This window comes from Theropithecus gelada, chromosome 10 (assembly GCF_003255815.1).
Source record: "Theropithecus gelada isolate Dixy chromosome 10, Tgel_1.0, whole genome shotgun sequence".
Classification (NCBI taxonomy): Eukaryota; Metazoa; Chordata; class Mammalia; order Primates; family Cercopithecidae; genus Theropithecus; species Theropithecus gelada.
In genome coordinates this window covers 65,883,228-65,898,190 of record NC_037678.1, presented here as the reverse complement: position 1 = coordinate 65,898,190, position 14,963 = coordinate 65,883,228, and the positions used below count along the sequence as shown (strand labels likewise).

Below are 14,963 nucleotides of genomic sequence, written 5' to 3'. Positions count from 1 at the left end.
GAGTACTGGGCTAAATTCCATACTTCAGTCTAGAAGATGCACAATTATCTGAAGACTTGGCTCTTAAGTTTCCTCAGGGTTAAAGCCTGAATTAATCTAATCATAAAACTATTGACTTAAACATCCCCTCAAGTGTCTACGGTAACGATAACGGATGTTGGTTCTATTGCTGTCTCCTGGGGGCCCTTAGGAAAGCAAAGGATCTCAGGGGACTCCCCCAGGAAGCCAGATAAACAAGCCAAACCACCCAGCTCCATGGAACACTTTTAAAAACACAGTTCACTGAGATTTTTCACTGCATAAAGGAAAGTCTGGGTACCTCTTCGCCAGAAGAAATACTCTCAGAGACACTATCCCCCCTATCTCCATAAGCTAAGGGGTGGGAAGGATCAAAGGCAGCTACTTAAGTAGCCCATATGCTCACAGATCCTCACTGTAACAGGAAGTACCCCTGCTCATCCTCAGGCCTAGATAAGAGCCATTCACGCCCCTCATAGTTTCCTGAAAGGAAAAGGGCAGCAATCCCTGCAATAGGCCCACCTTCCTGTTGTGTCACTCCTGGGTTCTGGCAGAAGGTGGTAAATGAGAGGTTTGTAGAGACTGCCAAGCTGGGAATCTGAGTCTGTCCTATATATTAATTCTATCCATCTCAGGGTACTGGTATAAATAACTGCTAGAACAAAGCAAGATCCGTCTAGAAGCCTTCTGGTTAATCCCAGACACCCATCGGCCAGCAGAAGTTTTAACACAGGAGTCATACTAAGGTAACTCTAAAAGCAGAAGCACAACCCCCTGCCTTCCACTCCTGAAGAAGGCCACTCAGGACACAAGGAAAGCTACCACCAGCAAAGCCCTTGGGCATGCTCTTAGATGGCTCCAGGTTCCTGCCAGCTGTAAGGCGGAATCCCTGAAAACAATTTGTACTTTAAGACGGCCTGAGTGAGGTAAAGGACAAACAAGAGCCCTAAAATGCAGTATATAATACTCATACTAGCCAAATTTATTGAGCGCTTACATTATGCCAGGTACCGTGATAAGCACTTTATCGACTCATGATTTCATTTTGCTTCCCAACATATTTAGCTAGGTACTGTAATCCACCCCATTTTACAGATGAAATTTGTTGTAATTTGCCAAAGGTCACACAGCTAGCAAGCAGCAGAGCAAGGATATGAACCTGAGCAATCTGTATCCTGACCTCTATAACCAATTTTCCCCACTTGATGCCATCTGATCATTAATCCTTCTAATGCATACTCTCAGGTTAGGTTACTGGAGCTTACCAGGATGTTACTATAAAATAATTCTGAAAATTGGCTGGGCGCAGTGGTTCACGCCTGTAACACCAGCACTTTGAGAGGCTGAGGTGGGCGGAGTTTGAGACCAGCCTGGCCAACATGGCAAAACCCCGTCTCCACTAAAAATACAAAAAACTAGCTGGGCGTGGTGGCGGTCACCTGTAGTCTCAGCTACTCAGGAGGCTGAGGCATGAGAATTGCTTGAACCTAGTGGGTGGAGGTTGCAGTGAGCTGAGACTGTGCCACTGCACTCCAGCCTGGTGACAGAGCAAGACTCTGTCTCAAAAAAAAAAAAAAAAAAAAAAATTCTGAACGTTGAAAAGCCCCATACAAAATTTAGGTACTGTTATTATCATTACTACTTTAATATGAGACTTGTACCTATCTGGGGGTATTGGAAATGCAATACACCCTGTGGACTAATCATCCAAAGTTATATTTTAGTGAACACCCTGGTTAAAACCATCCGAACAAAATGACTTAAAAGCAACACTTTCTCCCAGCACTTTGGGAGGTCGAGGCAGGAGTTCGAGACCAGCCTGGCCAACATGGCGAAACCCCGTCTCTACTAAAAATACAAAAAGTAGCCAGGCGTGGTGCTGCATGTCTGTAATCCCAGCTACTTGGGAGCCTGAGGCAGGCAAATCACTTGAACCCGGGAGGCGGAGGTTGCAGTGAGCCAAGATCGTGCCATTGCACACCAGCCTGGGCAACAAAAGCGAAACTCTGTCTCAAAAAAAACAAAAAAAATAAAACCAACAACAACAACAAAAAAATATATATATGTATATATATTTGTAGAAGCACCATCATGCAAAACAGTAGAAATCTCAACACATTCACACCTGGTTCTAGTTACCCAGTAGTATTACTTGTGTGCAATTAAACAGATGTGATCAAAAACTCTGTTTTAAGGTGTTTATTGTAGTGGAGTAATGTGTTTGCAGTAATAAGTCATACTTTTCCACTGAAAGGGAGGGCTTCGGAATCCCCGAGACTAGCTAAAGTTAAGTTGTTGGAAATATTCCTTAATTGAAAATTTTACCTTTGTGTTTTGTTGCTCTGTTTCCTGAAAATAACTTGGGGATGCTCCTGGTTTGTCCATCTACTGCTTTGATTCCTTGGATCCCACCCATTTTTTCGCTTTAAGAAAAAACAAATAATTGTTCCAGAAGTCTCCGTATTTTGCAGCTGCCTTTTTGTAAGAAGCACCTTCCCTGACCCCCCACAATATATATATATATATATATATATGGAAGCACTGTAAGGATAAAACTGTCATTTTAAATAACCATATTTGTTTTGAAAGTACACATTTCTGGAAAGATTACCACATGATGATTACAAATTAAAGGAAAAGCAGACATGATTTCTAACCTTTTTTGAGCAGGAGTCTCACTATGCTGCCCAGGCTGGTCTCAAACTTCTGGGCTCCAGTGATCTTCTCACCTCAGCCTGTAAGTAGCTGGGACTACAGAGACTGGCCTGATTTCTGATCTTAAATTATTACTAGAAATGGGAAGGCCAGGCATGGTGGTTCACACCTGTAATCCCAGCACTGTGGGAGGCCGAGGTGGGCAGATCACAAGGTCAAGAGATCAAGACCATCCTGGCCAACGCAGTGAAACCCCGCCTCTACTAAAAGTACAAAGATTAGCTGGGCGTGGTGGTGTGCGCCTGTAGTCCCAGCTATTTGGGAGGCTGAGGCAGAAGAATAGCTTGAGCCTGGGAAGCAGAGGTTGCAGTGAGCCAAGATCATGCCAGTGCACCTCCAGCCTGGCAACTGAGCGATACTTCATCTCAAAAAAAAAAAAGGAAATGGGAAGCAATTTCATGTTATCTTTATGAGCTACATATAATTTTTCTTACTCTGATTTATTGGGTTTATGATTTTCTTAGGCCATCACACTAGCGGTACCCCCAAAATGACAGCTATTGCCCTAAAACTAAAAACAGTAGCATCTTTTGAAAAAACACTGCAGGCCAGGCACGGTGGCTCACACCTGTAATCCCAGCACTTTGGGAGGCCAAGGCGGGTGGATCATGAGGTAAAGAGATTGAGACCACGGTGAAACCCCATCTCTACTAAAAATACAAAAACTTAGCCAGGCGTGGTGGCGGACACCTGTAGTCCCAGCTACTCAGGAGGCTAAGGCAGGAGAATGGCGTGAACTAGGGAGGCGGAGCTTGCAGTGAGCTGAGATTGCACCACTGCACTCCAGCCTTGGTGACAGAGCGAGAATCTATCTAAAAAAAAACCAAAAAAACAAAAAACACTGCAAGACTTACAATAGAAAAACGTAATAAGTAATAAAATTAAGTATAAAGATTGGCTATATCCAGAATTTTACTTGATCAATTGAAAACCCCAGACTGTAGACCATGGGTACTTTTAGGTAATAAGGGGATTATTGTCAAATGCTATAGCTAAAGCCTGGTGGAAACCACCACTGTACTTAGAAAATTAATCTTCACTTACTATATTAAATCTCTAGGGAAGATAAAAAGTGGCACCTCCACACAAAAAGACTCCATATAACACATTGTTCCCAAATCCAGGGAGGACATCAGCTCCCTATCAATAACATTAATTAATGTTTGCCATTGTAATTAGTGTTTATACAGAATTAAATTCAGAAGGCAAAGAAGCTGGATTCCTCCAAAGTGCACCCTATTGGGCCAACAACAATTTTTTTTTTTTTTTTTTTTTTAAGACGGAGTCTCACTCTGTCACCCAAGCTGGAGTGTAATGGTGTGATCTTGGCTCACCACAACCTCTGCCTCCCAGGTTCAAGCGATTCTCCTGCCTCAGCCTCCTGAGTAGCTGGGACTACAGACGCGTGCCACCATACCCAGCTAATTTTTGTATTTTTAGTAGAGACATTTTGCCATGTTGGCCAGGCTGGTCTTGAACTCCTGACCTCCTGATCCACTTGCCTCAGCCTCCCAAAGTGCTGGAATTACAGGCATGAGCCACCACACCTGGGCAACAAATTTTTGTTTATGACTGATAAAATGTCAAATTCTGTCAGTTACTATGAGACATATCACAGAACTTTGAGTGGACTACTAGCCCTTTCACTGAAGAGATAAAATCAAAAGACATAATACTACCCACTTTTGTATAACATGTAAAACATCCTTCATATATCAGTTAATTTCACATGAATGAGAGAACAATTAATTGTAGGTAAATATTATACATTAGTTTTATAGAATTAGCACTGTGATTTTTAAAAATTCATTTACCAAAGAAAGCTCTGAAACCTGGTAAACATCCATAATCAAGCTAGCTAAGTTTTTGTGTGCTATTTTCAAGCGCTATTAAAAAAGAAATGTGGGGGGGGGGAGGGGCATCTTTTAGAAGAAACAATTTGACATCCAGTTCTGCAGTAAACCCAAAATGTTATCAATCTTTGTACTTGAAAGTACTTCTTGATGCACCCCTTCCTTTCACCATTCCTATCCAGGCTTGCCTGTTTTCTTCCAGAATCTCCCATTTGGCCTTTTTTTCTTTCCTTCTGTCTTCAATTCTTACCTGGATTTGCTCATTCATTCATCATTTACTAAGTGCCTATTATCAGCCAAGCACAGAGCTAGACCCTGGTCCCTGCTCCTAGGAAGCTCACATGATACTAACTAAAGCTGTTATCTGCCCATCTCAATCACCATCACCAGCCTGCAAGCTTTAGCAAAGGCTTTGCATTTCCAGAAGCTAGCAGCATCTGGCACATAGCAGACACTCTAAAAATGTTTGTTGGATGACACCAGATTACTTTAGCAAGGTCTTTTTTTAATCCATAAATATTTTACTATATATCTTCAAAAAAGATTCTTATTTTTCTTTCATTTTTAAAACACAAAAGCTTTATGTGCACAATACAAAAATAATACAGAAAGGTAAAAAAGTAAATTCCCCAAGTCTCTAAATCCCACTCCCAGAAGTGAGGACCATTAGAGCTTGGTATGTATCTTTCCAGAACTCTCCCATGTCAGTATACCCTCACATCTGACACACATGCACTTTTTTGGAACAAGTTATTTGACAGTTTCTGATTCTAGCTTCTCAACCTTCTAATCAAGTGGTTCTCAAAGTGTGATCCTTAGACTAGCAGCATCAGCATCATCTGGGAACTTGTTAGAACTGCAAATTCTCGGGTTCCACTCCAGAGCTAATGAATCAGAAACTCTGAAGGTCAAGCCCAGGAATATGGGTTTTTTTGTGTTTTTTTTTTTTGTTTTTTTTTTTTTTTTTGAGACAGAGTCTTGCTCTGTCGCCCAGGCTGGAGTGCAGTGGCCGGATCTCAGCTCACTGCAAGCTCCGTCTCCCGGGTTCATGCCATTCTCCTGCCTCAGGCTCCCGAGTAGCCGGGACTACAGGCGCCCGCCACCTCGCCCGGCTAGTTTTTTTTTTTGTATTTTTTAGTAGAGACGGGGTTTCACCATGTTAGCCAGGATGGTCTCGATCTCCTGACCTCGTGATCCACCTGTCTTGGCCTCCCAAAGTGCTGGGATTACAGGCTTGAGCCACCACGCCCGGCCGAATATGGGTTTTAATAAGCTCTCCAGGTGATGCTGGTGCACATTAAAGGCTGAGAACCACTGCTCTAAGCCAGTCAAGCCAATTTTTTTACTGTCCGTTAAACATGGTAGGCACTGCTATCTGGTCTGTTTTATCAGCCCCTGATTCAAAATGTTTTTCTGTCCTTTTGATTAATGCTGACCCTATCCACCTGTCAAAGCCCAGAAAGTCAAAACCCGAAGTGCTCTCACCACCACATCTCATACTGATCCTTCTTGCCCCGCTTTCCCCAGCTCCCATGATATAACTAGTCCCTCTACCATACAATTTAACAATTACATATATGCTGACTTCAACATTAGAGAACAGTGCTTTACTCTTCCCCAACAGACCATAACTTCCTTGAAGACATGGATCATGTTTCTGTATGTCTTCTCCTACCCCTGTTCTAAGCACATAAAGGGAATCTTAATAGAGTTGCTGGTTAATGTCTTTTTTTTTTTTTTTTTTTTTTTTGAGACGGAGTCTGGCTCTGTTGCGCAGGCTGGAGTGCAGTGGCCGGATCTCAGCTCACTGCAAGCTCCGCCTCTCAGCTTTACGCCATTCTCCTGCCTCAGCCTCCCGAGTAGCTGGGACTACAGGCGTCCACCACCTCGCCCGGCTAGTTTTTTGTATTTTTAGTAGAGACGGGGTTTCACCGTATTAGCCAGGATGGTCTCGATCTCCTGACCTCGTGATCCGCCCGTCTCGGCCTCCCAAAGTGCTGGGATTACAGGCTTGAGCCACCGCGCCCGGCCTGGTTAATGTCTTTAAGGATGAATTCACTGAGAAAAATACTGATAAACCTTTAGTGGCTAAAAAGTCTGGAATTTCAAGTCGTAGCCCCAGTTCTGTGACCGTGGACAAGTTCAATTCTCAGGATGATGCCCCCCGCCACCTTTCTTTCTTAACAGCGCTTGAAAATAGCACACAAAAACTTAGTTAGGTTGATTATGGATATTTACCAGGTTTCAGGGCTTTCTTTGGTAAATTAATTTTTTTAAATCACAGTGCTAAGTGAGAAGGTCACTTAATGGGCCGGGCGCGGTGGCTCAAGCCTGTAATCCCTGCACTTTGAGAGGCCGAGACGGGCGGATCACGAGGTCAGGAGATCGAGACCATCCTGGCTAACATGGTGAAACCCTGTCTCTACTAAAAAATACAAAAAACTAGCCGGGCGCGGTGGTGGGCGCCTGTAGTCCCGGCTACTCGGGAGGCTGAGGCAGGAGAATCGCTTGAACCCGGGAGGCGGAGCTTGCAGTGAGCCGAGATCTGGCCACTGCACTCCGGCCTGGGCGACAGAGCGAGACTCGGTCTCAAAAAAAAAAAAAAAAAAAAAAAAAAAGAGAAGGTCACTTAATGACTCAATGCTCCTTTTCAGCCTGAATAACATACAATTTTATGAAACACCCCATGTAGGAATATCTTATTCCATTATAGTCTAATATTGCTTTGTTTGTAACATTAATATGAGAATGTTTAGACTTGATTTTAGTACAGTTAGATACAATGGGCCGGGCGCGGTGGCTCAAGCCTGTAATCCCAGCACTTTGGGAGGCCGAGATGGGCGGATCACGAGGTCAGGAGATCGAGACCATCCTGGCTAACACGGTGAAACCCCGTCTCTACTAAGAAATACAAAAAATAGCCGGGCGAGGTGGCGGGCGCCTGTAGTCCCAGCTACTCGGGAGGCTGAGGCCGGAGAATGGCGTGAACCCGGGAGGCGGAGCTTGCAGTGAGCTGAGATCCGGCCACTGCACTCCAGCCTGGGCTACAGAGCGAGACTCCGTCTCAAAAAAAAAAAAAAAAAAAAAAAAAAAAAAAAAAAAAAAAAAAAAAAAGATACAATGTTTCCCAATTAGCTAGTAAGCTCTCTCAACAAGACCCTGTTTGATTCAACTGCGAATCTTCCACCATATCAGGCGCCACACATCCATGCCTTACCCATAGTTAATATATTTACAGAAAATTATTTGGAAAAACTTTTAGAAGCTTCATTTAAATAGAGAATCTATGCACATATCTGCTGCCTCCCAAAGGACTCTTTTGAATATTTGTTATTATAAATTCCATGTAATGATATACAGTAAAAATTGTGATTACTTTGATACAACCAGGGGCAATCAGCCACAGAAGGTAAAAGAATGTAAAAATGGATCTCTCAAGCATTTAGGGACAGACTAAAGGAGTATAAGCCTCAGGCTATCCTACTGCAACATGCAAATGAAAACTGACCTGTACATCGAAACAGCATATACCAACTCCACTGTTGAGGATAAACAGGCATTTTTCCCTGCTCAAAAGTAACAATTTAGAATAAAACAAAAGCAGCCGGGCTCGGTGGCTCATGCCTCTAATCCCACCACTTTGGGAGGCGGAGGCAGGTGGATCACCTGAGGTCAGGAATTCAAGACCAGCTTGGTCAACATGGTGAAAATCCATCTCTATTAAAAATGTAAAAATAGCTGGGCATGGTGGTGGGCACCTGTAATTCCAGCTACTTGGGAGGCTGAGGCAGGAAAATTGCTTGAACCCGGGAGGGGGAGGTTGCAGTGAGCCAAGATTGCGCCATTGCACTCCAGCCTGGGCAACAAGAGCAAAACTCTGTCTCAAAAAAAAAATAATAATAATAATAATAATAATAACAACAAAACAAAAGCAGCTCGGCCGGGTCTGGTGGCTCACGCCTGTAATCCCAGCACTATGGGAGGCCGAGGTGGGTGGATCACGAGGTCAGGAGATCGACACCATCCTGGCTAACACAGTGAAACCCCGTCTCTACTAAAAAAACACAAAAAATTAGCCGGGCGTGGTGGCGGGCGCCCGTAGTCCTGGCTACGCGGGAGGCTGAGGCAGGAGAATAGCGTGAACCTGGGAGGCGGAATTTGCAGTGAGCCGAGATCGCGCCACTACACTCCAGCCTGGGCGACAGAGCGAGACTCCGTCTCAACAAACAAACAAACAAGAAAAACCAAAAGCAGCTCAACTATGAGTGCACGTTCGAGTAACATAAACAGGCTTTTTTTTTTTTTTTTGAGATGGAGCCTCACTCTGCCGCCCAGGCTGGAGTGCAGTGGCGCGATCTCGGCTCACTGCAAGCTCCGCCTCCCGGGTTCACGCCATTCTCCTGCCTCAGCCTCAGGAGTAGCTAGGACTACAGGTGCCCACCACCATGCCCGGCTAATTTTCTGTATTTTTTAGTAGAGACGGGGTTTCACCATGTTAGTCAGGATGGTCTCGATCTCCTGACCTCGTAATCCGCCCGCCTCGGCCTCCCAAAGTGCTGGGATGAGAGGCGTGAACCTCCGCGCCCTTTCCAGAAACAGGCTTTTTGATGCAAGGCTCTTATCTGCAAGTTTTCAAAAACGACAGGGTGGATGGAGGCCTTTGAGTGGTAAATGGTGATGACAAGTTGAATCTAAAGGAAGGGACAAACAAAGAGAAACTGAAGGGCAGGAAGGAGGAACAGAAGGGCAGAACACCACCCTTTGAGTAATGAAAAGGGGCAGTGGAAATTCACTGAGTCCTTAACCAAGGATCTACTGTGAGCCAGGCATCTGGAGCTGCAAAGATGGACCATGCCCTCAAGGGGCTAGAAGTCCGCAGGGTAAGACTGAGGCTAAGACCCTGTTTTGTGAACGTGTAATTCTAACTGGGAAAATCAAGCAGGGAAGGCTTCACAGAGAAGGTGGTGATTTAGTGGAGCCTTTGAAATGTGGAGGAGGATTTGCTAAGGGAGAAAAACGACAGTTTGAGCTAGTTATTTTGGGGGAGAAACATTCACATATTTTTATAGCTGTTCATTTGGAACTTTAAATCATGGGAGACTTCTTAAATTCAGCACCACTCTATCAATGTTCTCTTTCTCTTCTTACTTTATCTTAAATACTGAAATATTCAAGCCTAACCTTAGGGCAGAACCAGAAAGCCCCGGAATGAGGTGAGTGCTAGCCAAATCTGCTCTGTCACCTCCAAATCCAGCCTGCCCAGCTACCCCAGTCAGCCCAGTCCTGCTGTCTGGGCAGCTGAGAAAGGACGGCTAATAATATCCCCTGAGGGCCAGGGTAAGGGAGGGGGGCGCGGGGCGGGGGGGAGCGGGGGGCGGATCTGGATGCCAGTAGGGAAGGATCACTCTTGTTCTGTCAGTAAGCCACCAAAGGAGAGCTTTCCTGCCTCTTAAGCCATGGGGCTCCTACCTGTGATAGGGAGGCCAGCTCTGCAGGAAAAAAAAAAAAAAAAAAAAAGGGCTTCATGACAAGGAAGGGGGCAGCATTTGGATTGGGACATGCAGAGGTGGTTATGCGAGGTTATCTTAATAAAATGCTTAGCAAGATCTCTGGCACACAGCAAGCGTTGGAAGAACGTTAGCTCTTATATTAATAACACTATTACTATTACAATAACACCTCAATTGTACTCCGACAACAAGAAAATCTTCTTTGTGCAGCCTACTTTTATGACGTTCGAGAGTAACTTCAGAGATGACAAGTGATTTCAAAATTTTTTCAAAGGTACGAGATCAAATTCCAACCGCACTGGCCTGAGAGCCCGAGACCCTGAGTTGAGAGCTGACCCTGCCACTTGTCAGCTGCGTGACCTTAGGCATGGCACTTCACCTTTCCGTGCCTCAGTTTCCTCGGGTGTTAAGTGGGGCTAAGAAGCCTCTCCCCGGTATGGCAGTAGTAGGGTCCCGTTAGAGGATGCCCTCTGCTGCTTTGGGGCCGGACGGGTGCAACGGCTGCTCACGGTCCCTCTTCCAAGCATCTGGGCTCTTGCAGCGGGCGAGGTAGATGGATGAACAACCCCAAGGCCCACCGAGCTCTGCTGCCTGCAGAGCCGGAGCGAGAGAAGGGTTCGCGCCTGCGGGGGGCGTCCCTGTGACCTAGGGCGTTGAGCCCGGAGAGAAGCTCTCTTGCTGCCCGCACGCTGTCGCCGGCGGGCTGGGCTCGGGGAGCCGCCGAAGAAAGCCGGGCTGACCTGGGTCCGGCGGGCGGGGCGGGGCAGAGGGCCCCGGGGGTAAGGGGGAGGCAGGCAGCACGGGCCCCCAGGGCCTCGCTGTGCCACGGAGATGATACCGGGAAGGAGCAGGGCAAAGGAACGACGCCCCCGCATGCGGCGCCGCGCGCCCCCCGCGGGCCGGGCGGAGGCGCTCACTCACCTGAGGCGCGGGCACCCGCCGTGAGTGCAGCAGCAGCGGCGGCGGCGGCGGCGGCGGCGGCGGCGAGGGGGCGGGGGAGGTGCTGCGGCCGCGCAGGCGCGCCGAGGACGCCAGGGCCGCTCATGCGTGCTGTGCCCGTCCACCTCGGGAACTACCGAGAAGATGGTGGCTGAGCCGGGAGAGGCCGGCGGCGCCATCTTTGATGTAGTTTTTCTTGCTGCGGAGTTTCCTCAGGGTAGAATCTCAGATTTTGGAGTCGCTGGGCGGGAGGGCCGTTGACCGCTGCATCTGGAGCGCTTCCCTCCGTTCTCTGAGTCGCATCCTTATGAAATCCCTAAAAGCTCTTGCAGGGTATGGCATTCTCCTTTTAAGGTGCCCTAGAGCCATACCCAAGGTCACAGGGCGCCTAGCACAGTGCTGGGCACGTGGAAAGAACTTAGTAAATTTTTGGTGAATGAACATAGTAATTTAAGAACTAGAGTCCAAGACTCTGGGCTCCGAATTATCGGTCCTCCATTGTATCACCCCTATTACAACTGTCAGCCAAATCATCTACTTTCTTGAATACAACATTAGAGATGGAATTTTTTTTTCCCGGAATGATTGCAGATATTAAACTTAATGACCCAACAATTTAAACAACACCAAAATGTATAGGACACACTCTCTTCCTCTATTATCTGTTATTTCTTTCGCATTAAGTACTACTGACTAAAAGTTGTTTTTGTTTTTGTTTTTTTTTGAGACGGAGTCTCGCTCTGTCACCAGGCTGGAGTGCACTAGCGCGATCTCGGCTCACTGCAACCTCTGCCTCCTGGGTTCAAGCGATTCTCCTGCCTCAGCCTCTCGAGTAGCTGGGACCACAGGCGTGTGCCACCAGGCCTGGCTAATTTTTCTATTATTAGTAGAGACAGATTTTCACCGTGTTGGCCAGGATGGTCTCCATCTCTTGACCTAGTGATCTGCCCGCCTCGGCTTCCCAAAGTGCTGGGATTACAGGTGTGAGCCACTGCGCCCAGCCCCTCCCCACTCTCCCCGCCCCTTTTTTTTTTAAACCAGAGCCAGTGGCAGCATCTCGGTTCACTGCAACTCTGCCTCCCGGATTCAACCGATTCTCCTGCCTCAGCCTCCCAAGTAGCTGGGACTACAGGCGCAGGCCACCATGTCCGGGTAATGTTTGTATTTTTTTTTTTTTTTATAGTAGAGATGGGGTTTCACCATGTTGTCCAAGCTGGTCTCAAACTGCTGACCTCAAGTGATCTGCCCTCTTCAGCCTCCCAAAGTGCTGGGATTACAGGCTTGAGCCACCGTGCCCGAAGTATATTCTTTTAATTAAGGCAAACTGAACAAATAAATATTACCGAACATCTCAGAGGGCAACAATAATATTGTTATTCATCAAGCACAATTCCTGAACCAAATTTAGTTGGAGGGAAAACTAACATTAATTGATCACAGCCATTTATTATATGGTTTATGTTTGTTAACATTTACTGAATTCAAATTATTCTAGTTTACCATCCACTATGTATCCATATGTCCTTGGTTAGATGATTAAGTCTCTCCATGCCTCTCCATGCCCCAGTTCCTCATCTATATAGTCACACACCCAGAAATAGAAGTTACAAGGTTGTGGCAAAGACTGAATGATAATGTGCATGTAAAATGCTTAGAGTTCAGTAAGTATTATTTTTCTTTATTCTCTCCTGTTTTGCTGTTGTTGAAGATACAAAACATACTTCTTGAGTTTGAACAAATCCTCATAAGCAAAAAATGCAATACAATGTAATAAATAAAATGAGGGAGGGTATAATCATCTTTAGAGAGATAATCTATCCCCATTTTACAGATGAGGAAATTGAGGATAAAATGAAAATTCACAGCCAGGCGCGGTGGCTCACGCTTGCAATTCCAGCAGGCCGAAGTGGGTGGATCACGAGGTCAGGAGCTCGAGACCATCCTGGCTAACAAGGTGAAACCCTATGTCTACTAAAAATACAAAAATTAGCCAGGCATGGTGGCAAGCACCTTTAGTCCCAGCTACTCGGGAGGCTGAGGCAGGAGAATGGCGTGAACCCGGGAAGCGGAGCTTGCAGTGAGCTGAGATTGTGCCACTGCACTCCAGCCTGGGCAACAGAGCAAGACTCCGTCTCAAAAAAAAAAAAAAGAAGGCCGGGCGCGGTGGCTCAAGCCTGTAATCCCAGCACTTTGGGAGGCCGAGACGGGCGGATCACGAGGTCAGGAGTTCGAGACCATCCTGGCTAACACGGTGAAACCCCGTCTCTACTAAAAAATACGAAAAACTAGCCGGGCGAGGTGGCAGGCGCCTGTAGTCCCGGCTACTCGGGAGGCTGAGGCAGGAGAATGGCGTAAAAACCCGGGAGGCAGAGCTTGCAGTGAGCTGAGATCCGGCCACTGCACTCCAGCCTGGGCGACACAGCGAGACTCCGTCTCAAAAAAAAAAAAAAAAAAAAAAAAGAAAAAAGAAAATTCACTCCAACTCTCTCCATTATACTACTTTGTTTATGAAACAGTAGGCAATTAAGAGCATTTCTCTGATTCTTGAGATACAGATAAATAGAGATAGATATAGATGAGGGTCTCACCATGTTGCCTAGGCTGGTCTAGAACTCTTGGACTCAAGCAATCCTCAAGCAAGCTTAGGCCTCCCAAAGTTCTGGGATTACAGGCATGAGCCATTGTGTCCTGCCCTCCTCTGATTCTTTTTTTTTTTTTCTTTTTTTTTTTTTTTGAGACGGAGTCTCGCTCTGTCACCCAGGCTGGAGTGCAGTGGCGGGATCTCAGCTCACTGCAAGCTCCGCCTCCTGGGTTCACGCCATTCTCCGGCCTCAGCCTCCCGAGTAGCTGGGACTACAGGCGCCCGCCACCTCGCCCGGCTAGTTTTTTGTATTTCTTAATAGAGACGGGGTTTCACCGTGTTAGCCAGGATGGTCTCGATCTCCTGACCTCGTGATCCGCCCATCTCGGCCTCCCAAAGTGCTGGGATTACAGGCTTGAGCCACCGCGCCCGGCCTCCTCTGATTCTTAAATGTTGGATTTCCATGAGACCATCCAAACTTTCCCTTCTTGCTCTACTGTGGACTATATCATTCATTCTCAAGTCATCAATAACTAGACATCAACAACTCTCAAATGTTATTTCCAGTACAGATTTCTCCACCCAGTTCTCCACCTGTGTTATTTGACAGACCAGTTGATTTCTCCATTTGGTATCCCGAATAGAACTAGTTTTCCTATCTCTAACTGCTCCATCATCTATCCACTGTTCAAGCTTCACTTTCTGCAGCATACTGATACCACTAAACTTTTATATTATTTAATCCTTATAGCATCCTTGTGATACAGGTTCTATAATTCTCTCAACCTTCGAGATAAGAGATTAAATAAATTTCTCAGTTACAGTTAATAAATGGCAGAAGGGCCGGGCGCAGTGGCTCACGCCTGTGATCCCAGCACTTTGGGAGGCTGAGGTGGGTGGATCACGAGGTCAGGAGTTCCAGACCGGCCTGGCCAACATGGTGAAAACCCTGTCTCTACTAAAATGCAAAATTTAGCTGGACGTGGTGGTGTATGCCTGTAATCCCAGCTACTGGGGAGGCTGAGGCAGGAAAATGGCTTGAACCCAGGAGATGGAGGTTGCAGTGAGCCAATTGTGCCACTGCACTCCAGCCTGGGTGACAGAACAAAACTCCATCTCATAAATAGATGGCAGAGTTAGGTGCTTTTTGTTTTTTGTTTTTTTTTTTTGAGACAGAGTCTTGCTCTGTTGCCCAGGTTGGAGTGCAATGGCGCGATCTCAGCTCACTGCAACCTCCGCCTCCCGGGTTCAAGCGATTCTCCCACCTCAGCCTCCCGAGTAGCTGGGACTACAGACGCCCACCACCACGTCCAGCTAATTTTTTTTTTTTTTTTTTTTTTTGTATTT

At 46.3% G+C, this 14,963-nt stretch overlaps 1 protein-coding gene across 2 annotated transcripts in view; it reads right to left on the bottom strand.

The window, feature by feature from the left end:
• NDRG3 (NDRG family member 3) overlaps window positions 1-11,075 on the bottom strand; it is a 93,024-nt gene extending 81,949 nt beyond the window's left edge. For both annotated transcript variants that reach the window (XM_025399853.1, XM_025399854.1), the window contains exon 1: window positions 11,018-11,075. The gene's annotated coding sequence lies outside the window, so the exon portion shown is untranslated. The remainder of the gene's footprint in view (window positions 1-11,017) is intronic.
• Window positions 11,076-14,963: the final 3,888 nt, after the last annotated feature.